This window comes from Podarcis pityusensis (assembly GCF_964106645.2).
Source record: "Podarcis pityusensis genome assembly, chromosome: 3".
Taxonomy (NCBI): Eukaryota; Metazoa; Chordata; class Lepidosauria; order Squamata; family Lacertidae; genus Podarcis; species Podarcis pityusensis.
In genome coordinates, this window is record NC_138026.1 from 83641317 (window position 1) to 83667077 (window position 25761).

The window sequence follows — 25761 nt, forward strand, 5'->3', positions numbered from 1 at the left end:
ACAATCATTTAAATGTGTTGACAAGCCTGTAGTTTGCCTCAAGACTCGCCCGGCCCGATTCCACCCATAGCAAAACTTGTTTTTTTTCTTCTTCGTGTTTTATTTCCTAAGGTCGCCGCCTACCTTTCCCCATCCTCCACTTTCCCCGCTGTCATGGTAACCCTCCCGACGCCGGGCGCGCTCTCTCTCTCCCTCTCAATATCATCCCACCCGCTCCTTCGCTCTCGGTTTGGTGATGATGCAAGCGCGCCGGTACGTGGGGATTCCGCCGGATTACCCGGCATGCCCCGCGGCAAAATGGCGGCCTGAGCCGAGCGCGCGGGTCCCGGCTGAGAGGGGCGGGGGGCAAAGTTTTGCGGCGGGCAAAGGGCGCTTTCCAACCGGCTCGGAACCGGCCTCAAAGTTACGGGGGTTCCCCCAGGGAAGCCGGAGCGCGGGGTTGGGCCCCGGTAGGTGGAGGCGCGGATCCGAAGCGGGGAGCCTGTTGCTGAGATCCGGAGCCCCTCGGCGGGACCACGGGGCGCCCGTGGTTGGGGCCGGGTCGCCAGCCGCCTCTTGGCCCTGGGCTGATGCGGGGTCGTCCGTAGGCAGCAGCAGCAGCAGGTAGCGGCGGGCGGGGCTGACCTGCGTCCTCCGTCGGGATCGCGGCTGAGTTGCAGGGAGTAGGCAAGCCGGCTAGGTCTGGGGGTGAAGCGGAGCGGTGGGCTCTCTTGGGACTGAAAGTTTGATATAAGTGAGCCACGGGGGAGCTGGCTTTTGGGGGACAATTGGAGCAGGAGTTGGGGGAATTGAGAATGGATATTAATAGGTGCGGATTTAAGAATTGATTCAGATCTATTCTTGGGGCAGTGATTTCTTACCCGCACTGTGTGCACAACAGAGGGGGAAATAAGTAAGACTGAAACTTACTGCTGGAGGAGAAATCGCCTGCCTGAGGGACAAAGGATGGAAACAGTGGAGATTAGTACATAGTACTAAAAGGAGCTGCTGGAGCAGGTGAGAGTGAAATTCACGTAGTGTGATTTAACTTCATCTTTATTCCCATTATTTGTGATGATAAAACTTGTTTCTGCCGTACTTCTAGGAATTGGAAATCTTCAGTGAATACAGCTCCAGACTGAGAGTTATTCTAGGTTATTGATTGTTATTTATGGTTATTTGTTTTGAAGATTTATATCCAGCCTTTAAATCTAATGAGTCTCAAGACGGGTTACAAGAAACAGCTGACAGTGTGTAGTCTCATGGATGCTGGCATAAGTGATTGATTGTGAACAAGAAGTCTAGCTAAGGAAGGTAGTAAGATACAGTATGTGAAATAAAAGGGAAAGATGATATTATTTGACATTTCAGTGATAGGCAAGAGTGAATGGACAAAGTATTGAATGGCCATGACCTGAGAGAAGCTGGAGCAAGTGAGAGGCTTCTCCATAGTTGTTTGTGACTCTCAGCACTGCACATCTGTCTTGCAGAATTGCATTTGTTGTGGATACAGATTTAAGTGAAGTAATGAAAGAGGAAATTTGTGGCTTTAGACTGTGTCATCTGCGCTGACACATCTTTGTCTGCCAGTTGGACCAGCAGGGCTCATAAATAAGAGTTTGTGGTTTTTCTTGGCATATAAACAGGATTAAATTAAATATGCACAATTTGTGGATACAGTAGAAATGGATTTGGTTTCTGAAATGGATTAGTGTTGTCCACGTACACACAAATTTAGCTGAAATCTCTGTTTTCCAAAAAATAAATTGATTGCAGTATAACAGAACCACAAGGCTGTCAAGCAAAATGAACACAGTCTACCAAGATCTGCGAGAGGAGTTAAAATGATCACTTGTATAAGTAATGTAATTTGCTTGTTTTCACCAAAAGGATGGGAAACTACTCAACTAATCTGTATCAAGAAGCTGTTATAACCCTGGCATCCAGGTAACGTTGGTGAGCACCAATGACTCACATAATCCTTGGTCATTGTAGCTGTGCCTAATGGGAGATGGAGGCCAACAAAATCTAGAGGACCATAGGTTAGTATCCACTGTTCTAAATGCTAGAATGGAAAGATCTCTGCCAACTGCTTCATTTTGAAGAGGAAAAAAGTTACACTTCCGCTTACAATTCAGCTATGAGAAAATATCCCAAACAAACCAAATTCAAGAATAATGTGAGGGAAAGTATGTTAGAGGGGATTAGTATTAGTATCCATTCCTCATCACTATACAGGAGATACAGGTAAACTAGGATGGAGTTGTACCAGAGAAGGCTTGACCTAGAAGTCTTCCTTGCCTTGAGAAGAATAGGAAGTTGAATGTAAGCACTGAATTGCCTTTCCTTGAGGACAGGAGACATTCTAGCAGTGGGATATAAAAAGCAGTACATTCCAAGGTTAGTGTTCTTCCTCTTTCTCCCTCCCCTGCCAGCAACCCTGCTAATTGCAGAACCTCTATAATCCATCACCCAAATACACCCTCAGTGGAGACAAACAAGCCTGTCTTACAATGCCTCATGAAAGTATACCCAGAGACCTAAGTGACCATGGTGTGGAAGTCACAGGTCCCTTTTACCGAATGATACAGAAAGTCACTCAGCACTTGGAGGACACTGGATTTCTAGGTCAAAGAAATGATTTCCCTAAGCCAGGGATACTATGAAGACCACCTCTGGCAAGACATCTGAAAGGTATATTTGTGGCCATCATGTCTAACTTATGAGCTTGCAGAGCACCTGGCTAGTTACTAGAGAATGCTAGATTAGGCTGATGTTGGTTTGCTTCAGCAAGGAAATTCTTATGAAAGAAGTCTAATCTATATGAGTAATTCCTAGATAGCTTCAGCCAGCTTTTCTTCTGGGGGTACGCATACCCCTAAACATTTTGTGAATCTAAGTATGGCCTCATTGAGGGGCAGTATTTCAATATGAGTAGGAAAATGAGAGTACCCCTAAACATTTTTTAGGGGGGGGGGAAGCACTGGCTTCAGCTGATACTTTGCAAATCAGGAGTGGGGAACCTCTAGCCCCTGGACCAAACATGGTCTGACGGGTTCAAATTTGGTCTGCAAGACTATTTCCCCCAAATCTTGTCCAACTAACATAATATGTGCCATCAGGTGTGGCACAGGTAGTGATGTGGCTGCCTGTGCACAATTGAGAGCCTTAAAGTAGGCTCCTAATTGTGTACTGGCAAGGGAAAGCAGCCATTGACTCTACCACCCACCAGCGGCTCAGCAGTAGAGTTGAAACTTGATGGATTGACTGTATATGATTCTTTGATGCCTGACTTTGGCACTTCAAAGCACCCAGTCACCTGATACTGTGATTGACAGGTGGGGAGCCCTGCCAAATTTGGCCTGGTAGGCTTGATCCAGGATCTGGCCACAGAGCTCATTACTGCTTTAAGTAATCACTGTAAGGAAGACCTTCTCAAAACACCTTATTAAAATAGTTCTTGAAAGCTATGAGGAAGCCGAATGACAAAGCCAATACATAGCAATCTTTATTTTCAAGTCCATTCTTTTATCTAAAATTTTAGTATGCCATATCCGTTTTATGTGAATTTTGCCTAATTGCCTATTTAGTGTTCAAAGTAAACTGCATGTAAACACAATGGCAATCAACGTGTCACAAATCTGGATATTTTAGAGGCGCGAGTTGCACAACTAAGGGTATACCTGTTGCCTAGCCCTAAGTGTTGTGTTTGCACTAAAGGCTTCTGCCAGGCTTGGATATAGTTGTGTCTGATCTTCAGGAACACTGAACACACTTTTTCTTAATCACTGCTCGGAGAATAAAAGTATGTGGAATTTGGTCCCTCCACGTCGCAGGCTCATAGTGAACTTTAGTCAGAATGATACGGGAAACGGCTGCCTTGTGGGAAGGAGTTTGTAAGACTATTCTAGCTTAATCTCATGCCTCCTTTGTCCTATTCATACTGATGTCTTTGACCCATTATGCACCGAAGACCTGCTCATAATTCAGGATTGGCTCTTGTGCTGTCCCTGGTTGGAAGAGCTGCTGATTGATTCAGAAGCTAATAAAGGAGGAACTCCGGTAAGCAGGACCATCTGACGTTCTTAATATGGGTTCTCTAAAGCCTGCTGGAGAAAGCATATTAAGTGTCGAGTCTTCTGATTTCTATTTAATGTGAGAAAGATCAGCCCCCTCTCAGTTCAAAGGATCTCTTGGAGGGATTCAAAGTGGGTTCCTTTCTTACCCACTCTAGCCATTTCCCTGCTTTACCCCTGTACAAGACTTGTTGGAAAAACTTCACGTTGTTTCCTGCCTGTGCAGGAAATCCATAGGTGTCTTTCTCAGGGAAGGGGTTGGCCTGCATCCACTACAGTTCCTTGAACTATGAGGTAGGCAAGTGAAGTCCACGTGAGAGAGCCAGTGTGGTGTAGTGGTTAAGCGCGGTAGACTCGTAATCTGGTGAACCAGGTTCGTGTCTCCGCTCCTCCACATGCAGCTGCTGGGTGACCTTGGGCTAGTCACACTTCTCTGAAGTCTCTCAGCCCCACTCACCTCACAGAGTGTTTGTTGTGGGGGAGGAAGGGAAAGGAGAATGTTAGCCGCTTTGAGACTCCTTAAGGGGAGTGATAAAGTGGGATATCAAATCCAAACTCTTCTTTTTCTTCTTCTTCTTCTTCTTGGGACAGGTGTCCTTTCCCTCCCACATGTAGACTTCTGGTCAAAGGTGGAACTGGTCTGTTGGCTGATTCTCTTCAATTGAAGCCACCTGGTAACTGAGGGCCCTCCATTTCCAGGTCTCCATTGTCGTACGAGGGAAGCATGTGTTAAACAGTCAGCCTTTGGTCTTCAGGAAGTTTTAACAATAGTTTGCCTTTGTATCCCAAGTTTCCCCAGGTATGGAGGAATCACCTACTCTTACCTAAGTCCTGTTGGGGCACCCTCCCAATTCTCACACAGTATACCCACTTGAATATTATATGGAATGATATGCTAAACTGTGCATCTCACTTTGCACACTGTTTCCGGCAAGTTCCCTAAAGTCAGTAGTGTGTGTGCCTGCCTTGTTTCCTGTACTGCCTTTTCAAATTGTTTGCTTAAAATTGTTTTTGAATGGAAGTAGAGTAATCAACATATCCCGAAATGCAGGGAAAATGAAATCTTTGGGGAAAATTGGCCAGAAAGAGTAAACAAAGTGGTTATGCTTATGATACTGTTGCAGATTTTAAGTATTGGGGAGAGTCTATAATTGTATACTGTATATGTTGTTGCCACAATTCATTTTCAGTGGTTTGAGTTTGGGGGGTATATAGCTCTTGTAAAATAGTCTACCTTAGATCCCCTTTTCCCACAGTGCTTTTAATTTAGGCCTGGGAAATAGTGGATAAATATTAGTAATTTTTTTCCAGGGTCGAGGACTTAGTGGTTCAAGTTAAATCAGAACTGCAGTATAGCCAAAAGAAGAGGGATTTTGGAGCTGGAAAAGGATTTTAGATTATTTGAAGCTTCCATGCATAGTTCTTGTGAAACTTCGTTAGGAATTATGTGCATGCAAGAGCAGAGTTAAGCCTTTAGTGTATATAGTATATAAATCTGTCTGGGGATCAAAAAATAAACATCTCGGTTTAGCCAGTTTGAAGAGGTTGAAGAGAATAGCAGCCATTTTCCTTGGGACATGACCTGTGACTGGTTCACTTCAGCACCAGGTTGGAGCTTTGATTTGACTAACTGGGATGGTAACTTAATGCAGTGTTAATGGTTGTTTCAATGCCCTGGGATCAACAGAATCAGACTTTTGCTTCCAGCAAGGTCAACATCTTATGCCTGAGGCTGCTTTATCATAGCCAAGCTATAAAGTTGGATTCACAGACACCTGCTGCAGGAATTGCCATTGGGAGTTCTGGCTTGCGTGTTTTAATGTTTCAGTTCTAAGCTTTCTTTAATGTGCTTTTGTTTCTCAAAAGGATTAGATCAAACATATATTTTCACTGGGCTTGTTTTAAATGTTCAAGTGAGCACAGCTTTGTAGAAGAAACTACTCCCCCCACCCCCATATCCTTTAATTTAACCAATATATATGTTTTACATCCCTAGTTCACACAGTAGCTGTGCCTTAATTTTGGCTGTTCCTGAACCTGAATTATGTTTTTTTTTAAAAAATTATTATTATTTTGTGATATAGTTCCCTGCCCTGAATCTTAATTTTCTCTGTTCTATATAAATAAATGCTATCAGCTTGAAATCAAATTCATTCAAGGAAGAGGCAGCAAGTACTCAGTGGCACTTGGTAATTTGAGAGGGCTTCTTTTGAGCACTGGTTTAAAATTGCATTCATATCACACTATTGTTTTTGTCTCTATTTCCTTATTTCCTTCTTTTCACCTTTAAGTAGACATGGTTAGGCTTGCAGCCTTCATCCTTCTAATGAAAGCATGTAATACTTGTTCATTAATATGCCTTCAAACGTGGTGATCGCAGTGATTTCCAGGACATGGATTTTTAAGTTGTTGCAACTTAAAGGGCACATAATTTTAAACCGGTCTGTTCATGATTATTCAAAATAGCAGTCTGTTTCTTAAAAGGTCAAAAGAGTTTGCACACACATTTACATATTTACCTGCTGCTTTGCAGGACACCTTTGGGAGGAAAAAAGGCTAAGGAGTAAACCCTGTACAAATTCGGAGTGGAGTTCCTAAGTGTTGGATGGCACATTGTTCTCCTTTTGGCAACTCCTGCAGCCAAACTGGTGCTAAACATATTGCTCTGCTTTCCTTTGGACCACGTCAGTGAGGCTGTGAGGGGGTTCTTTTCATCTGGGCAACCCAGGACCTCTATACACGCTGCCAAGGCTTGTGCCTCAAAGAGCAGTCACTTTGGTGCTGCTAATGCAATAAAACCAACGTGGGAGGCAGCAGTTACAAGTTACCAGTCTCTGTAGCCACAGCAGCTGCTGTGATTCTGCAATGATTTGACTTTACCTCTGGAGGCATAGTCCATCGTCTCAAGACAGACGGATGCCAACAACAACAAAATTTGGATTTATTTGTAATTATATATTTGTTTGTAAAGAGTTGGTAACTACAATCTTTAGAAATAACAAGTTGTTGAAATACTCAAGTACCTTGATCCGGAAACGCATCATTTAAAAATACCCACTATAAAACCAGAACACAGTTTGTACTGTTAAGACATTTAGCATTTGTTTTAAAATAGGTATACAGTATTTTTACTTTGGCTAGTGCATGGTGGCAGCTGTAGAATTTCTACACATTTTCCTTTTATTGATATTGAACACTTTTCAGTCTTGTGTTGGAATGTGTATCTATTGATATATACCGTATTTTTCGCACCATTGGACGCACCGGACCATAGGACGCACCGGATCATAGGAGGGGGAGAACAGGGAAAAAATTTTTTTTCTTGTTCTCTCCCTCTAAAACAAGGTGCGTTCAAGGTACCTATTTTTTTGGGGGGGGGGGGAATAAAGAAAAAAAATTCCCTCCCCAGGCACGGGGCAGGCGCGGGGGAAGCCCGAGCTTCCCCCGACCCCAGCCCCCAGAACAGCCTGCTATCCGCAAGCCTAGGGAACCGAGCCGGTCTCCCCAGGCTTGTGGAGAGGTGCGCGAAGCCCGGACGCGCTCTTCAGTGCGCACCAGGCTTCGGAATGCAGGCAGCTCCGCGCCACCCTCCCGAGCCCCGCGCAGCTTCGCGTGGGGGTCTGGAGGATGGCGCGGAGCTGCAAAAAGCCCTGGGGCGCAGGCAGCTCCGCGCCACCCTCCGGAGCCCCGTGCGGCTTCGCGCGGGGGTCTGGAGGATGGCGCGGAGCTGCAAAAAGCCCTGGAGCGCAGGCAGCTCCGCGCCACCCTCCGGAGCCCCGCACGGCTTCGCGCGGGGGTCTGGAGGATGGCGCGGAGCTGCAAAAAGCCCTGGAGCTCAGGCAGCTCCGCGCTACCCTCTGGAGCCCCGCGCAGCTTCGCGCGGGGGTCGGGAGGGTGGCGCGGAGCTGCAAAAAGCCCTGGGGCGCAGGCAGCTCTGCGCCACCCTCCGGAGCCCCGCGCGGCTTCGCGCGGGGGTCTGGAGGGTGGCGCGGAGCTGCAAAAAGCCCTGGGGCGCAGGCAGCTCCGCGCCACCCTCCGGAGCCCCGCGCAGCTTCGCGCCGGGATCGGGAGGGTGGCGCGGAGCTGCAGGAAGCCCTGGGGCGCAGGCAGCTCCGCGCCACCCTCCGGAGCCCCGCGCGGCTTCGCGCGGGTGTCTGGAGGGTGGCGCGGAGCTGCAAAAAGCCCGGGAAAGCCTGCATTCGCTCCATAGGACGCACACACATTTCCCCTTCATTTTTGGAGGGGAAAAAGTGCGTCCTATAGAGCGAAAAATACGGTACATTCCAGCCCTGAGAAATGCTTAGATGTGTCTCTGGGGCAGGAGGAGGTTGATTTGAAGTTGTGGGATCTTACCACCATTTCCTTGTTATGGTCAGATCCCCGTTCTAAGAGAGCCTTCACCTCTGTGGAGGGGCCTAATTCACTAAGAATCCTAACAGGAAAGGATCCAATACCCCTTCCCTTTCACTGGAGAAGAAGACTATATTCTTCGAGAAGAGTATATTCTTGGTGGCAAATGGGGGTCATTTCACAGTTACCTATATATAAAGTATATGAAGAGGGAATTTAGTAAACTCCTCTCCTTTCTGCTCTTTTGTGGGAAGCTGAAAGGAAACTCCCTTTTCTCTCGCCTGAGGAGAGGAGGATTGTGTCCCAATGTAAATTTCTGCATTGTTCTCCATTCCAAACCCAGCATTTGCCCCCCCCCCCCGGTGTGGAAGGCTGGGAATAAGCACCACAAGCAACATTGCACATCATTGCTTAGTTCTTCAGAGCCTATAACTCATAAATAAGTAAATAAATGTAGTCTGATCATCTTTGTTGCTGAGACAAAGACTGTCTGGGTCCTTAGGAAATTTTAATCTGAAAATCATCCACAACAGCAGTAACTGGTGGAACTACAGCCTTTTTTTAAGCTTTGCTATGCTCACTTAATACTTAAAGTGTAGAGAAACCATTGTGTTTGAGGCCTTTAGGAAATAGTATCAAACTTAACTGATAAATTTTAATTGAGCAACTGCCTGTTGGAATTTTCATTTCATTGAAGAGTAGTGATTTTAAGGAGAGCAGCACGGTGTCCTCAGAGACTGAAACACCGTTCCAAAGAAACAAAAGGCATTTTTCTGAGTTTGTAGAAAGTCTACAAGGGAAGAGTTACTTCTGTGTTCTCTCTAGATCAGCTGAAAAATTTGACTATTAAGATTGGGATGGGCATTTAATGATGTCTGTGCATCGTGAGGCTACCTATGAATAAGCAATGGTCTCATGCCAACTGGGAACCCTTGAAAGTACAGTAAGCCAAGTTCTTTGTAAGATTCTAAAACTTCTAAAGGGTATATTTACAAGGATCAAACCTTCCAGCTCCCAACTTGTAGCTTCAGAAATAGCTCTGATAGGATTTAGCGTAGTCAGCGCCCCGGCTGGGTGTGGAGAACGTATTGCCATGTAGTATTTAGTATTGGATTGACAGCCTGTAATATAAACATTAGTCCAAACACGATCTTATACCGAAACTCCGCCCATGCAAGGAGCCAGCCGTCTTCCTGCCACGCGCCATAAATCGTTTACGGTTTGCTCGTGCCAGTGCATTTGAGAAACAGCTGCACACTGGGATTAGCAGTTTGTAGAGGGCCTCTGCTGAGCTAAATTAGGGCCTACTGCCCTGGTTGTCAATGCTGGTAATGGGGGGGGGGGAGTGAAATAGCAGAAGTGTTTCTCTGCACCAAAAGGCTATTAGTTCAGGGAATGAGGGTGGGGATTTGCGTAGTAGAGGGCAGTGAGTAATGGTGTTCTGGGCTGTTAGAGTAGCTATGTGCTGACATACTTCTTGCTTATGAACAGAGCTGGAATGCCTGATCGATGGTTGCCCCGCATCATGGGGAGATTAGTCACTAAATGTAACCAGTATGCCATCAAGCTTTTTTCTGTAGCATGGCAAAAGTGCAGGTAAATGTTAACATGCTGAGGAAGAGAGTAGCTTGGCAGTAGGGATGTTTCGTTGGGACTGCTTTGTGCTCATACAGAATGGCCACCCTTTCCTGTTATTGGGAAGGGGACTTTGTGCCTAATATCCTAAAGATATTTCTGTGTAACTCTTAGGTCTTCCTTCTGTCCAGTTCTCTTTTCTCATGACCTGTGCAGTTTTTATTTTTTAATTGCTCTTCTAAACTGTCCTTTACTCAAATGAATCCCCTAAATTATAAATGATAGACTTCAGGACAAAGAGTAGCAGCAATTACAGATAAAAATTCAGCAGCAGACATAATACTCCTCAAATTCCCAAACCTTGGAGAGTCTAATCACTGCCAACAAAAGCCTGGGTAAACAAGTGTGTTTTACTTGGCACCAGAAACCCATCAGTGTAGAGGCTAACTGCACCTCTGTGTCAGGGAATTCCTTAATTAGGGTCTTCTCTGTAGTGGCACCCTATCCCCTGTCACTATACAGTGTTTTATCCCCACTGAAACAAGGAAGAAAGCCTCTTCTGCTGATCTCAGGTCAGCTTGTAAATGGAAACAGGTATTTTGATTCTGGGCTTATTTTGGGCTTTGTTTCTCAGCATTGACACCTTAAATTGGAGCCAGAAATTTACAGGGAGCCAGTGCAGGCCACACCACTAGCATAATCCTGCATAGATGCTCCAGGCAACAACCTAGCAACAGTGTTCTGCACTAGCTGGTGTTTTCAGACCATCTTAGAAGGCATTTCTGAGTAGCAAAAGCATCATGTCTAGAACAGCTTTGACTTGCACTATGGATGCCGGTCTGATATTAGAATAGCTCCATAATTTCTGTGGGATGAAATGTTGGGTGAGATCACATGAAACCTCTTTAATATTCTGTCTTTTTTCATTCTGCAGTTGAGTAAGTGGGCAAGAGGCCACTATATTGTTGGTTACAGAAACAGAATAAAAATGATCCATAAATACACACATGCACCCACAAAAAACTAGCCATTTTTTTGGAAACCATGTTGCAGAGTTTGGGGTACTTTGCAGAATGTATTATTTGTTTATTAAAAACACCCTGTGTACACACACAATTCAAATGATTATTTGGAGGATCAGAAATTAGTTGTGCATTAGTGACTTCCTTTTCCATTCCCTGTTTGAACATGAACCATAGTTTGCTTTGTCGCCTGCATCAGCAAATTGTGCTTTGTGCTTCCTCTCTAAATCAGAATTAAAAACCTACTTCAAACTATGGTTTCTGATTCCAGTTTGGAGGGCAAGTTCTAACCAGAGATTGCCAATTCAGACATCACAATACATGATTGTTAGTGCTAAATGGGAAGCAGAGATAGACACTGCATGCAAGAGGCAAGGAGAGGATGTACAAGTCTGTGGCTTGTACATGGTCCTGTAAAGCATCGTTTTGCAGAGCTATCTGATTTTTTATTCATTCTCTTTTCACATACGCTGGTTGTAAATCCACAATTTTGTCACTTGTGCCCAGGTATTAACCTTAGGACACATTAATAATTCAGCCTATCACAGATGGACTTCCCATGCTGTTTGGTAAGTAAAACAGTATTTTATTTACCGTATTTTTCGCCCCATAGGGCGCACCGGCCCATAGGGCGCACCTAGTTTTTTGGGGGGGGAAATAAAGAAAAAAAATTATTTCCCCCCCCAGGTGCGGGGCTGGGGAAGCCCGAGCTTCTCCCGACCCCAGCCCCCAGAACAGGCTGCTGTTCGCAAGCCTTGGGAGCCCGGTGGGAAGTCGCGCCGGGCTCCCAAGGCTTGCGGAGAGCTGCCCGAAGCCCGGGGTGTGCTCCGCTGCGCTCCCCAGGTTTTGGGCTGCAGGCTGCTGTCCGCAAGCCTTGGGAGCCCGGCGGGAACTCCCGTGGGCTCCCAAGGCTTGCGGATAGCTTTCTGAAGCCTGGAGAGCGAGAGGGGTCGGTGCGCACTGACCCCTCTTGCTCTCCAGGCTTCAGTGAAAGCCTGCATTCGCCCCATAGGACGCACACACATTTCCCCTTCATTTTTGGAGGGTGGAAAGTGCTTCCTATAGGGCGAAAAATACGGTACCTGTATGTAGTGAGCTATGCTTGAGAACGACCATTTTAAAATCTTGTTGTTTTATCTGTTGCCATGTCTCTTCGGTTAGCTCAGTTGAGTGATGAATATATTGATGTTCGTATTATGTTTATTTTCTGAAGCAAAAGGACATTGATAGGGAGGAAAGAAAAAGCCCAATTATGGCCTGGTTCCCATGTTATGCTAAGCCATGGTTAACTTAAGCCAAAGTTTATAAATCGGTAATAAACCATGGTTTGTGAGATGGTTTGTTCATGATTAGTAAACCATGGTTAAGCTACTGGGCCAGGTTCATAAAATGTGGTTTATAAACTGTAGTTAGCATTGCATGCAAACACAGCCATAAAAATATTGAGGTGGAGGTACTTAGACATAGGCCTTGTTCCCATCTCACTGGAAACCAAACTATGGCTTACCAGAACTGCACAAACATACTTCTTCCTGCACAAGAGCTTATATCCACTTTGCTGCTCCCTGGTCCTTTTAGCATAGCACTCTGCTTCAGCTAAGCCAGGGTTTGACTTAGTGTGTTGTCTGAACCAGGCTAGAGTCTCTTTTTCCCCCCTGATCCGAGAGCCAAAATAGTACGAACAAAAGGCCATGGAAGGCTGAGGAGCACAGCTCTAGGTTTACAGGGCTTGATTGTGTTCAGTGATGGCAAATATATGCTTTTTGCAAAAACCTAAATTTCTCAAACTGATGACATTGCTATGACAGGGTCATCAACAATGGGTTGGCTAACTGTATGTATCTGAAAACTTAGTGAATACCTGTATCCAGAACCTTTTCACCTAGGCACAGTCCCACCACACAAGTTCAAAGGAGCCCACTGATGGCACCCTCTCCAGCACTGTGGAGGTATTGAAGTGGGGTCTACAGTCACCATAAGAGTACTTTGAGCAACACCTCCTGAATTCTGGCAGAGGTAGAGAGGAGGTTTAGTCCAAATTGAGTAATAATAATAATAATAATAATAATAATAATAATTTATTATTTATACTCCGCTTATCTGGCTGGGTTTCCCCAGCCACTCTGGGCGGCTTCCAACAAAACCCTAAAATACAATAATCTATTAAACATTAAAAGCTTCCCTAAACAGGGCTGCCTTCAGATGTCTTCTAAAAGTTTGGTAGTTATTTTTCTCTTTGACATCTGGTGGGAGGGCGTTCCACAGGGCGGGTGCCACTACCGAGAAGGCCCTCTGCCTGGTTCCCTGTAACTTGGCTTCTCACAATGAGGGAACCGCCAGAAGGCCCTCGGCGCTGGACCTCAGCGTCCGGGCAGAACGATGGAGGTGGAGACGCTCCTTCAGGTATACTGGACCGAGGCCGTCTAGGGCTTTAAGGGCCCTAAACAGTTCTCTTCAGTGCTTATGTCCAGATCACCTTCCCATATTGTTTCCACCACTGATAATTGGTATATCTGGGAGGCCCCCCTTAAGCTTTCCATCAGGCTGGATGCGGAAGTACTCATAAACTAACTCTGAGTAGATACCATCTCAACAGCTTCCACACAGTGACCTCACCTGAGCAATGCATATTTCTGTAGCGCATGCCCTCTACTTTTGCTCAGAGTGAAGCCTTGCTGCAATTTGCTGCTAGACACTGTTTTGTTCTTAAGAAACAACTGAAGAGTGGTATGCAAATATAACAAAATGATTGATAGGCATAAATTCAAAGTCCCACCTCCCCAGCCCATTAGTGTTCCTAAGCAACCATGGGGGCTAGTAACTTTAGTAAAGCAATATGTACTGAAATATAACAGGATCTCATGAGCTGTGTCTTGCAGTGCCTTTCCCGAAATAAGTAAATCAAGCTTCTTACTTTGTTTGTGTAGAATTCAACCTACATATAAAGCATGGAGTGTTTTCCCTCCACTGTGTGTGTGAGAGAGAGATATTTCTAACCCTCTCTCTCCTCCTGCTGGGTGTTTGTTGCTGCTGCTGGGAGTGATTTTCTTTCCACCCCTCACCCCCCACCCCCACCCCATTAAAAATCCAGTTGTAGAGTGTTAGCTTTCTGCCTGAAAGGAGTTAACCTCATGTTGGCCGATATGTTGAACCTTGGATATGCTTATTTCAAGGGATTGCATGTTGTCCACAGCACCTGTGTGCATCTACACTCACTGACTGAGGGTAATTCATTGTTGGTCATGATAGTTCTTGGTTTGTTGCTGGCTACTTATCACATGGAAATGTTATGGAGGTACTGTGAATAATTTGGGGGGGGTGTTGAGGGGAGGGATTGGACAAGGGAGAGCTGGTGGACATGCAAATAAGACTTTAATTCTCCTTGTCGTATTCTCTTTGCCCAGCTGTATATAGTAACTTCACAGTACGTGTCTCTTCCTATTCCTATGAAAGTAGACTTTGTTCTCTGAAGACTGCTAATCATGCCCCATGGGGGTGTAATCAGTTATAAGGTATTTAATATATGCAGGCAGGAACAGGCTGCCTGGCCAGGCTGGCAGATTGCAACACTACAATTATAAAGGGCCCCTTTCCCCTGCTCTGCCCGCCCACCAGTGGCAGGATGAGGGCTTTGCCCCGAGATGCTGTAAAACATACAAAGGATAAACGTGGGCGGGAGCTGGGTAAGCGCAGAGACACCTCCTTTGCCTGCCTGCTGTTTCCTGCTTATCTGAATGCTGGGAGAGACAGTACTGCTGAGACTCCTGGAAGCTGGGAGCAGTTGGAGAGGGGGGGTGGCTGGTAAAAGGGCTCCCCCCCTTTCTTTTGGTGGAGCTTAAAGGGGCTTTTCTTCATGGGCATGTGCTTGGAAACAAGGAAACGTATTTTGGTATCTTGGAAGAGAATGGGATTTTTGTTGCATTTCTCTAGTTTGCAGTGTGAGTGTGGCACACCCTGCTGCCTCATTGGTCTTCACTTCGTATTGCCTCTCTATGTTTTTGGCGCTTTCCCTGCCCATTTTCATTTTTGTAGGCCGCGTCCCCTCCCCCTTTTAATTAAAACCATGGTAGCAAACCTTCCACAACTTTCCAGGTGCTCCCTGTATTCCTTGATCGTTCACATGAAGCCAAACCACCCCTGGATTGTTGAAGAGCAGTTGCTAAAAAAGCAAAACAAAACCGATTGTGCTATAAAATGGAACAAACAAGGCGTGAGCTGTTTGTCTTTGCCTTGCAATAACACTTGGTCTGGGGTTCTAACAAGCTTCTACCTGTAAGGGGAGTGGGGCAGAAATTGTCTTGGACCATCTCAAGGCAGTCCTGGATTTAAGTTCAGTGTTTTTGGAGAGAGAATGTGATTCACACTTTTAGTTTCCAAAAGCAAACTTGAAAGCAGAACATTTGTGTGAGACAATTAAGAGGGAAGGCAGTGCCCTTCAGCTTGATCTAGGCTTGTCTGGGAAGCTGGCAACAGCTCTTTTTGAGGTAAACCGTCTCCTATTTTAGTAATGTCCTTTAATTGTATATTATTAGCACAATCCATTCATATTAGTCCTACATAGTGCACACCACGGACAGCTGCTTGTACTTGACAAAAACTGGCAACTGTTTGATTTTGATGGAGACATAAGGTTACCTGTTCATATTGTCCACTGTTACTGTACGACGTCACTCATGTCAGCGCATAAGTGGAGTGGAATTGGCTTTGCTTGTCTTCACAACAGCACTGTAGGGAGGTAAAAGTTGTAGTACTGTATTCTGCTTTGCACGTGGGCAATTGACACTAAGCCATAACATAGCCAAGGTGGTCTTATAGCTGAAACAGAATCAGAGCTTCTCAGTATGGAGAAGTTTAATAGGTTGGATTCTCAGAATTCATTGTTGCCTTTGCAAAGGAGAAGCAGGATTAGAGAACACTTCTGCCTCTGAAGACTTTGTGGGTGCATAGCGTGTATGTAGCTCCACCCTGTGTGGGCGGCTTTAAGAGCAGGGTCCCCTCCATGTTTACCAGGCATCTGAGACCTTTGCCTTGATTTCTGAGGCTTCCTGTTGTGGCAGGTGGCTCTGAGAGGAAGAGTTCAGTAGAGCAGAAATCATATCTGCCTTTGCTGACTTTTGGTAATGTATTTGTGTGAAAGGGTGTTGAGGTGTAGAAGAGAGAGAGAGAAATACCCTGCTTGGGGGGGGGGGGAAGGAGGAGGATGGTAACCGGCTTTGAAAAAGGGAGTTGTGTTAAACCAAACATTAAAGGTAGTTTAGCAGTTTCTTTCAGCTTCCTTCTGTTAAACCGAGATTTTTAGATGGTTGAATACTGGCTGTTTTGAGCAAAAGCTGGGTTGGCAGGGAGGAAGGGAGAAGCTTCTTACATATTTCTTAAAACCGTTCTTGGCTAGAAGGATCCAGCTGCTCCCCAGTTAGCCCAGTCTACAGAAACAAATGCACGTGCGTGCACACATACACACACACACGAAAGTTATCCTTATGAATTCCCCTTCTCATCCTATTTTGTTTGCTTCAGTGCACTTGGTAGTGGCTCCAGTACTCCTCTGTCTGGGTTCACATCTGAGGCAGTGGTGGAGGTCTGTAGCTGGCATAGTTGGAGGGACTGCGGAGGCCACGTGGGCTTGGCTGCTTGTTTTTGTTCTCTGCTTTGCGTGGAATGCAGTGTGTTTGTCTTTCTTGGCCTGTGGTTTCAGCCTGCATTCCTGCGCATAGAGTCAGCCTGGCGGCAGGCGGCGTGCTGTTCATGCCCTGCGGCTACATGCTTTCAGCTCCACATCAAAGGTGTGTTCAGTGCGTAGCTTGTGCCGTTCTTGGCCACACCTGGTGGCCTGCAGGCACGCAGGTAGGAGGGGCCTGGGTTGTGTTTGCAGACGGTGTTTTAAGGTTTAGACTTCTTCGCCGTACTTATGAAAGCAGAAGAGTTGAGTTTATGTTAAACAGTGGAAAAAAAAAATCCACATCCATGGTAACTGAGGAACTCAGCAGGGAGAGACTGCTGCTTTAGGGGCGGGTGGCGCTGTGGTCTAAACCACTGAGCCCGCGATGGGGCGAGCTCCTGTTGCTCGGTCTCAGCTCCTGCCAACCTAGCAGCTCGAAAGCAAGTAGATAAATAGGTACCGCTCTGGCGGGAAGGTAAACAGCGTTTCCGTGCTTCTCTGGTTTCGCCAGAAGCAGCTCAGTCATGCTGGCCACATGACCTGGAAAAACTGTCTGCAGACAAACATCGGCTCCCTTGGCCAGTAAAGCGAGATGAGCTCCGCAACCCCAGAGTCATTCGCGACTGGACTTAACTGTTGGGGTCCTTTACCTTTTTCTTAACCAGCAGCAGCACCTAAAAGCCTACAATAACTGTTGCCTGTTCCCTTCAAATGGACTAGCTTGTGCTCAATTCAACTCTAGTTAAGGTCAGTTGAGGTGGGTCCACTCCTGCATGTTACTGGTTGGATCCCTGATGACTGGATTAGTTGCTTGAGCTATCAGACTGTACCCTTTGAACTGAAGGGGAGATTGGGACTCATCCTACTTCTGCTCTCAGGAGAACAGCCATGGATACCTTTGGTCCAAATGTGTGGCGTGCTTGGCATCTGCCTGTTCTTGCCAGTCTACACAACAGAGGTAGCTCACATCAGTGTGGTTGTGGGGCTGTTCTGGAAGGAAAGGTTGACTAGGATGCTTTCTTCCTGGTTGAGTGTGCTCTCTCCAAGTACAGATGATTTAATACCTTTATAATTGAAGATCTTGCCTGTGATTGAAAGCCCATATTTTGGGGTGTTGTTCTTTGAACTGTGGGGGAAAGAGTTTCATGGAAACTGCTTTTCAGTGGGTGCTTCCCATATTCCCAGCTGCGAGCTACAATACTTTGCCTGATGTGTGAAAAACTGCTGCTTAGAAAAGTCCTTGTGGTCAGAGGTTTCCTTGATCCGCAAAAGCACTACCAATTATTTTCTTCCTTTATTCTCCCAATCTCTTTGACCTCCCTGGACACATCCCATATACCCAAAGGGTATACATATTTTAAAAGTGCACATAATGGTTTGTTAATAGCATAAGGTCAGAAGAGCTCACCTGTTCCCATTGGCAGGAGCTTATGGTGGTGGATCTCAACAGAGACCGCAAGTAATACTTTCTTTTAGAGCGGGTGGCTCTGTGGTCTAAACCACAGAGCCTAGGGCTTGCCAATCATAAGGTCGGCGGTTCAAATCCCCATGACGGGGTGAGCTCCTGTTGCTCGGTCCCTGTTCCCGCCAACCTAGCAGTTCGAAAGCACGTCAAAGTGCAAGTAGATAAATAGGTATCACTCCGACGAGAAGGTAAACGGCGTTTCCGTGCGCTGCTCTGGTTCACCAGAAGCGGCTTAGTCATGCTGGCCACATGACCCGGAAGGTGTATGCTGCCTCCCTCGGCCAGTAAAGCGAGATGAGTGCCGCAACCCCAGAGTCATCTGCAACTGGACCTAACAGTCAGGGGTCCCTTTACCTTTAATGTTCACATTGCAATTTGTGAGTTTTTGAGCTTTAATAGTAGGGTTATGTGAGGATACGGAGACTTGCTACATAGCCATTACTCAATATAGTGCAAGGTGCACTTACAGATTTTTATTCTGAAGCTCTGTCATGTTCTTCGTTCAGAGCTGTGTGCAGGATGCTCCTAGGAGTGGAGTGGTCTGGAATTGTAAGGGTTGTAGACAAGACTTTTAGGGTTGAAAAGCCAGGTTTGTCTTCTGCAGTGCAACCTCGACTCGTTCTGGCTTGTCCCATGTAAGAACATAATAAGTCTTTCTGGATCAAGGCCCATCTAGTCCGGCATCCTGTTCTCGCAGTGGCCAGCCAGTTGCCTGTGGGAAGCCTGCAAGCAGGACTGGCATGCGGCAGCACTCTCGCCATTTGTGAGTCCCAGAAAACAGCGTTCAGAGTCATATGATCTTGTTCAGTGGAGGCAGAACGTATCCATTGCGGCTAGTAGCCACTCATAAGTAGAATGTGGTACTTGTGTGTTCTCTAGCCTCCTCCCCACTCTACTTGTTTGTGGTGATTGACAGTGGAAGGAGCCGATGGGGCAGCAGACTATTTTAAGCAGGCTTATAAATAAAAGAGAGACGAAGGATTCATGTAATAAAAATATATATAAGTTTGTGAGAATCCCCGTGACGACACTACCGTTCTCTGGCTAGAGCTAAAGCTCCCTCTCCTGGACAGATTTGCTTCACTGCAGTCATTTAACAAGGCACAAACTATTGATGTAGTGCCGGACTAAATTAAATTCAGTTGTGTGTTTCATTCCCCTGACTTTTTATCTCTTCTCCACGGAAAAGTAACTGGAAACCATCATCAGGACCATGCAACTTCCTCCCCAGCCCTCTGCCCCACCGTAGGAAAGCAACATTTTTTCCCTGCCATTTGTCTACCCTGGGAAGAGTTAAAAGCTTGTATTCCACTCCCAACAACAGCCTCAAAGTCTGTGTTTCATTGAATAAATAGAAAAGCCAGGGGAAAGTAGCATACAATTGCATGCCATTTGTTGACTGTCCCAACGTTTACTTAGCTTGTCAAAGTTTTTGACAGAGTCCCTCTTCACTGGTTCTAGGAAACAAAATAATGTACAAAATAATGAAGGTTCAGTTTCTTTAGATTTGTAGAAATAACTTTGCTGCAGTACAGAATACTGACTGCTGAAGGCAGGAATGACAACCCTGTACCAGAATAATGCTTAGGGGTTGAATCTTCAACCTCGGTCCTTTAAGGACTCAGGAATCAGTTAAGCTGATTCATCTCATTTTCCAGTGGTGTGAAAATTGTTAGGCATGCTCAGCCGTAACATTTGTATTATGAAATTAGTACAGTATTGGAAAGGTGAGGAAATTGAGCTTTTGCGCTCTGAACTGGCCATAATTAAAGCTCTCAGAAAAACCAACAGCAAAAACTGCTCCCTGCTTCTTTGGAAACCTGGTTATCTAAATCTTCAGCTTCCTGTTGTAACCTGTTTTTTTCTCCGCAGCTGTGCAGCAACGTAATGAATCTGCTTGTGTTTTGGTGGCAGCTGAGTGGTATTGGGAACAGTGATTGTGTGTTGTTGATAAATTTTATGAAAGGCTTAGGATAGAAGGTGGTTAACAAATGGAAGACAATAATCCGCAGTTCATGGAATAATTGATGAGTTTGGTTAAGAATGGAAGTGCATGTATGTGTGTTTTGAACAGAAGAGAAAAGTGGGCAGTTTGGGGAATGTGGTTTGTTTTTTATAGTTTCTTCCTCCATTCTTTTTAATGCCAAGTTTTCTTAGCCAAATCTTCTGAAGGCTGCATTAATTTTCTCAAAACAATGTTATCAAACAATGATGCGCGAACAAGGCCTGCGAGTTGACTCTGAACTAAATCCAATTTGTAGTTAAATTCCATTGGTGTTTTGGCATAAATATGAGAACTAATTTTGTGGAATTGATGTTGCTTTTTAAGCCTTAACATGGGTAAGCTGTGACTGTGCTAGTGAACTAGAAGGGGGAAAGCTGTGGGAGATTGACTACTTCACGTGATCCCTGATAGCATGACTTAAATGCATCTTACGATACGACTAATCCAGAAAATAACATAACTTAAAAGTGTTGAGGTTTCTTAGATTCCCATGAATGTGGCTTCCTTATAAGTAATAGAGACCAAGCTTTTTAAAACCAAGCTACTTTTTCTTTTTACCATTATAAAGCTAACTGTAAACTGTCCATTGCTGTCACTTGGCTGTGGCTTTAAACTTTTAAAAACCTGTTTCTCTCAGGGAGCTGCTATTCTCCAGTTACTCTAGTTGTCCTTAGATAAGATTACTTCTCAAAACCGGATGGAATACCGAATTGCAGATTGTATTGACTTGCTGCTCACTGAGCTCTTAACAGCACCCAAGCCTCTCTGTGGCCAAGTGAGGGACACCCCACACAGAGGATCTCTCCTCTGTTTCACAGCAAATTAGGTTGGGCTGTTGTGACTGAGGTGGAATAATGAACGTATCTGCATAATTCATGGCAATCTTCTACTCCAGAATAAATGCCTGTTCAATAAGTACATCAAGCAGTTGAATATTCCTGTCCTTTTTTCTTTTTTTTAAAAGGGGGATAGTTTTAAAGGCCTTTCCAGTATGCTGTGGAATTGTGGCCTGATGCTCAGGTTCTGTGATACTCATTGAAAACCTAGTTAGAATACTCTGTGTCCAGTGCTGACCGTGTTCTTGCCTGTACTGTTGTTTTGCTCCTACTGATTGGTAACTCTCACAAAGTTCCCTTTCTCCGGTTTCAGAAGCCGTTGCCCAGATGCTGTTGGATGTGGTGTGGATACCGCAGACTCAGAGCCGGGAGGACGAACATGTTTGGACAGGACATCACTTTGGGTCTGTAAGTCCCTTATTTTATGAGAGGCCTATGTGGGGAATGTCTGCAGGGGGTTGTGCAGTGGTACCCTGGGTATTTTGTCATGTGTGATGGGCGGGAGGAAGGGAGCTGAGCAGGGGACGTGTATGTTGTACTCTAGAACCCAGCAGGACACAGGAGAAGCGTGTGGGAATCAGTGCATGTTCTACTGTAGCAGACAATGTCTCTTGTAGATGAGGCAAGGATGACAAAATGCCATTCACATGGACCGGGCTCTTGGTTGGATATTATCCTCGGTTTTAAAAATGCACAGGAAATAAAAAGGCTTTTGCCTGGTATCAAAACAACACAAGAACCACACGAGTCTCTCTAGGGGAAAAGGTTTCAAAACCAGGCTGCTATAAGGACTTCCGGAGGTGGCGCCAACGGCAATGGCGGAATCCCTCTAACCCAGAGGGAGATCGCTCCACAGAAATCGGGTCTAAAACTGCTTCGGCGCAGCGGGGACCCTTCAAACCACAGGCGGGTGAAGCCTGTGACCCTGGGACTCGGCGGGCACTGTTTGCGCCCCCCCCGGTCTGCAAAGGAACCCGGCAACGGGCTCCGGAACAGAGCGGGGAAGTGAAGGCGCTGTGCTGTGAGTCGTCTGCTTCTTTTGTGGAGTGAAGCCGCGTAGCTGTTGCCGGAGAGCGCTGCCTTTTTTCCTGGACAATTCGGACTTTAAAACAAATATCCATGAGTACCCAGAATTTGGACAAATTGGGATACTAAAGGAAGATTAGTGAAAAGGGCAGAATTGGACTATAAAAAAAAAGAAAGAAAAATTGATTGAATTTGGTACGGAGCGGTAAGGACTAAACAGGAAGTCACCCTTCCGTTCTTTTGTAAATATAACAAAGCAAAGTCAAATTGTACTAGAGCTTTGAAAATTGCTCTCAAAAGAGTGGAATCCAACATTTTAAATTGGGAATATTTTTTTTGGACTATTTGAAGCAGTAAAAGGAAGTTATTTTCGTCCTGATCCTGGAGCGGGGAAGTCAGGACTGACGTGAACAAATCAAGGTATCTGTGTGTGTCAGATGGTTAAAAGAAGAGAACTTTTGTGACTCTATTGTTGCCTTTCGCATTTTAAACGAATATATAAGGATAAAGGATTTTAAGTAACATGGAAATGTATCAGAAACAAATATAAGTCTTCCCCCTAGGGGGAGCTTTAGAAACTGTAACTAAATGCCAAGGACTTGACAGTTGTTACAAAGAACCGTGGGAGAGTGCAACAATGTTTTCAGAAGTTGTGGTTTGCCTGCTCAAAGAAACAAATATTCTACTGGAAGAACTACATGATAAGGTGAACCAGATGGCCAAGTCGACTGGAAATCTCGGACTGGCAGTGGAAGGCGTTGATCAAACTGTGGGAATAGATGTGGAGTCTATCCAGGATTCAAACCAGGAGTGTGTTTTGACAGAACAGGGGTTTGTGGCATTAAATCAGGAGTGTGGCCTGACAGAACAGTCTCAACAGGAGCTTGATCCTTCGGACTTGATAATGGAATTTGGGAAAAATCAGATATGGGAAGGGAAAGTTCGGTGTGGTTTGGAAATGGGGGGCTGGATTGACCCCCCTATGTTGGGATATTTGGACTTTTTAAATTCAGTAACAGGCTGCGATATGTTTGGAAATGTGGGGGTCCTCAAATTCGGGGGGCCCTTGAAGTATGCTCTTAAATACTACATGGAATGCAGCGATGAACAGGGAAAAGGATCTGATCTGATGAGAAGGGTTAAAAGCACTATTAAGTTGGAGCTACTACGAGCAAGTGACTACAGCCACAAATATGAAGAAAAGCTGCGGAAGGGCCATGGAAGTGACTTGAGGGCCTCGGACATAAGGTCACCGGGTTAGTTTGATGAATAAGGACTGACAAATCCCGAAACCAGGAGGAAGGGACGTTGGATTAAGATTGGACTTGATTATATGCTTCTTTCTCTTTTTTTGTTTTTTTTTTTTGTTTTTTTAATTAATAGAATGTTTTATAAAGCTGATGAATGATAGAATGAGAGAAAAATGAATGATAGGAAAATGTTGGAAGAATTTACCTGGCTTTAGCAAAAATGTATAAAGAATTATGAAAGAACATTAGGAATATAAGAAGTGGGTAAAGTCAAGATCTAAGTTTTAAATTTTAAAGTTTATTTTATAATAGAAGGATCATGAAAGAACATTATGAATATAAGAAGTTGGTATAATTAAGATTTAAATTTTAAATTGTAAGATCTATTATATAATAGAAAAATGGAAAGGATTTGCTGGGATAATTAATAACTAGAATACAAAGGAAGGGAGGAGGAGGAGGTCTAATGTTTTTTCTTCTCTATTATTATTTTTCTTCTGTATTTCTTACTTTTTCATATTTTTATTTTTTTTTACTTTTGTATCTTTTTCTTATTGTGTGTAAGTTTTTGTATTTCCTATTTTTTGTCTTTGTGTAATTTTTGTATTTTTTTTTTTGTTTTCTTTTGAAATCTCAATAAATATTATTAAAAAAACAAAAAAAAGCAAAACCAGGCTGCTATAACCAAAATGGCTCTCTCTGTGGTAGTCACCCACCTAATTTCAGAAGACAGGAGCATCCAATGAAGGACCTCTGACAAAAATTTTAACACATGGACATATGGGGGGGGGGGACTATCCTTGAGGTGGCTGGAGCCTAAGGCATCAAAGGCTTGAAAGCTAAGTGCCCACAATGTAAAATTGTGTTCAGAAATGGGCCTATAGTGAGTAAAAAATTCCCCCCCCAAAGAGTGTGAATCAGCCTCTAAAGCTGGTCCTAGTTATCAACCTAGTAGTTTATTTTGAATTAACTTGTGTTTCTATGAAGGCTCAAAAGGCACTTTGGGTGCTATTCAACTAAGTTTTATTCACAGTTCACCCATTGAAATGAATAGGCCTAGCTTAGCCATGTTCATTAATTTCAATGAGTTTGCTCTGAGTAGAACTTAGTAGAATGCCCTCCCCCATTCTGTTAGCGTTGAACTTTGTTTTGTTAGCCCTCATCCAGTCCGTCACTGATCTCAGACCCCAATTCAGAATCTCTACTGCCTTTCCTGAACCAGATGAAAAGGAGAAATCAAGCAATATGCCACTGTATTGGCGACACCACACTCCATCTCCAAATGACCCGTGTTTTCATCTAAATGTTAAAGCGCATGGGGGTAAGATACCACTCCAACCATGGGACTAAGCAATAGTCCTCCAGGACCACCTTTCTGTAATCTGACCCTCCAAATAGGAACAGGACCACCAACAAGGCAGTGTCCCCATCCTTCAGTTGACATCTCTGTCCATAAGGATACCACAACAGATGGTTTTGAAAACCACTGAGATATTCAGGAAAATTTCAGAGTTGCATTCCCTGTCTTTTTCTCATCACAGGTCATCCAGCAGGGTGATCAAGGCAGTTTCTTTGCTGTAAGTGGGGCTGAAATTGACCTAGCTAGTAAGTCCCATCCAGAAGTGTCTAGAGTTGGGCATCCATCAGCTGGTTGAGCACTTTGCCCGGGAAAGGGATGCATGTGACTTCCTGATAGTTGTTGCAGTCCTTGGGGTGGAGGGAAGGCCTTTTTAAGCCTTACAACCATCTGATTCAATATTCAAGACAACCTCTGAACTTGTAGGTGAACTCCTCTTCTAGCTTTTATAAGCCATAATGGACAAGATTGAGTACACAGATGATAGTCAACACCCCAGCAGGTGCCTTACTCTCATTCACAGGCCACAGCTATTGAAAAATCGTAACGAAAAAGAACCAGACCGCATGCTGGGCATGTTCATTGATTGAACTGCAACAATGGTGATGTTTAAGTGGGAGGCATGCAGGCAACCTTCTTGCCAAGGTGCATAGCAACTTAGCCCATGTTTGGAATACCATTTGGAGAAGCTCCACTGCCCTCACTCCACCACAGAGTAGACTTGTGAGCTCTTGATGTATTTTATGATCATTGCAAGTTTTTCAGCGCTGTGTTTAAGCCATCCCTAGCCACTTCACTGTCCCAAGGTAAAAGGTAAAGGTACCCCTGCCCGTACGGGCCAGTCTTGCCAGACTCTAGGGTTGTGCGCTCATCTCACTCTATAGGCTGGGAGCCAGCGCTGTCCGCAGACACTTCCGGGTCACGTGGCCAGCGTGACAAGCTGCATCTGGCAAGCCAGCACAGCACACGGAACGCCGTTTACCTTCCCGCTGGTAAGCGGTCCCTATTTATCTACTTGCACCCGGGGGTGCTTTCGAACTGCTAGGTTGGCAGGCGCTGGGACCGAACGACGGGAGCGCACCCCGCCGCGGGGATTCGAACCGCCGACCATACGATCGGCAAGCCCTAGGCGCTGAGGTTTTACCCACAGCGCCACCCGCG

General features: G+C 45.1%; 1 protein-coding gene across 6 annotated transcripts in view; it reads left to right on the plus strand.

Moving 5' to 3' along the window:
* Positions 1 to 275: 275 nt before the first annotated feature.
* Positions 276 to 25761, plus strand: part of TJAP1 (tight junction associated protein 1) — a 47813-nt gene continuing 22327 nt past the window's right edge. The window contains exons 1-5 of one of the 6 annotated variants that reach the window (XM_081000187.1): positions 276 to 996; positions 1870 to 2673; positions 3953 to 4041; positions 4647 to 4854; positions 21281 to 21371. The gene's annotated coding sequence lies outside the window, so the exon portion shown is untranslated. Of the gene's footprint in view, positions 997 to 1869; positions 2674 to 3952; positions 4042 to 4646; positions 4855 to 21280; positions 21376 to 25761 lie in introns of all 6 variants that reach the window. The other 5 variants (XM_081000188.1, XM_081000189.1, XM_081000190.1 and 2 more) reach the window with 5 other exon arrangements.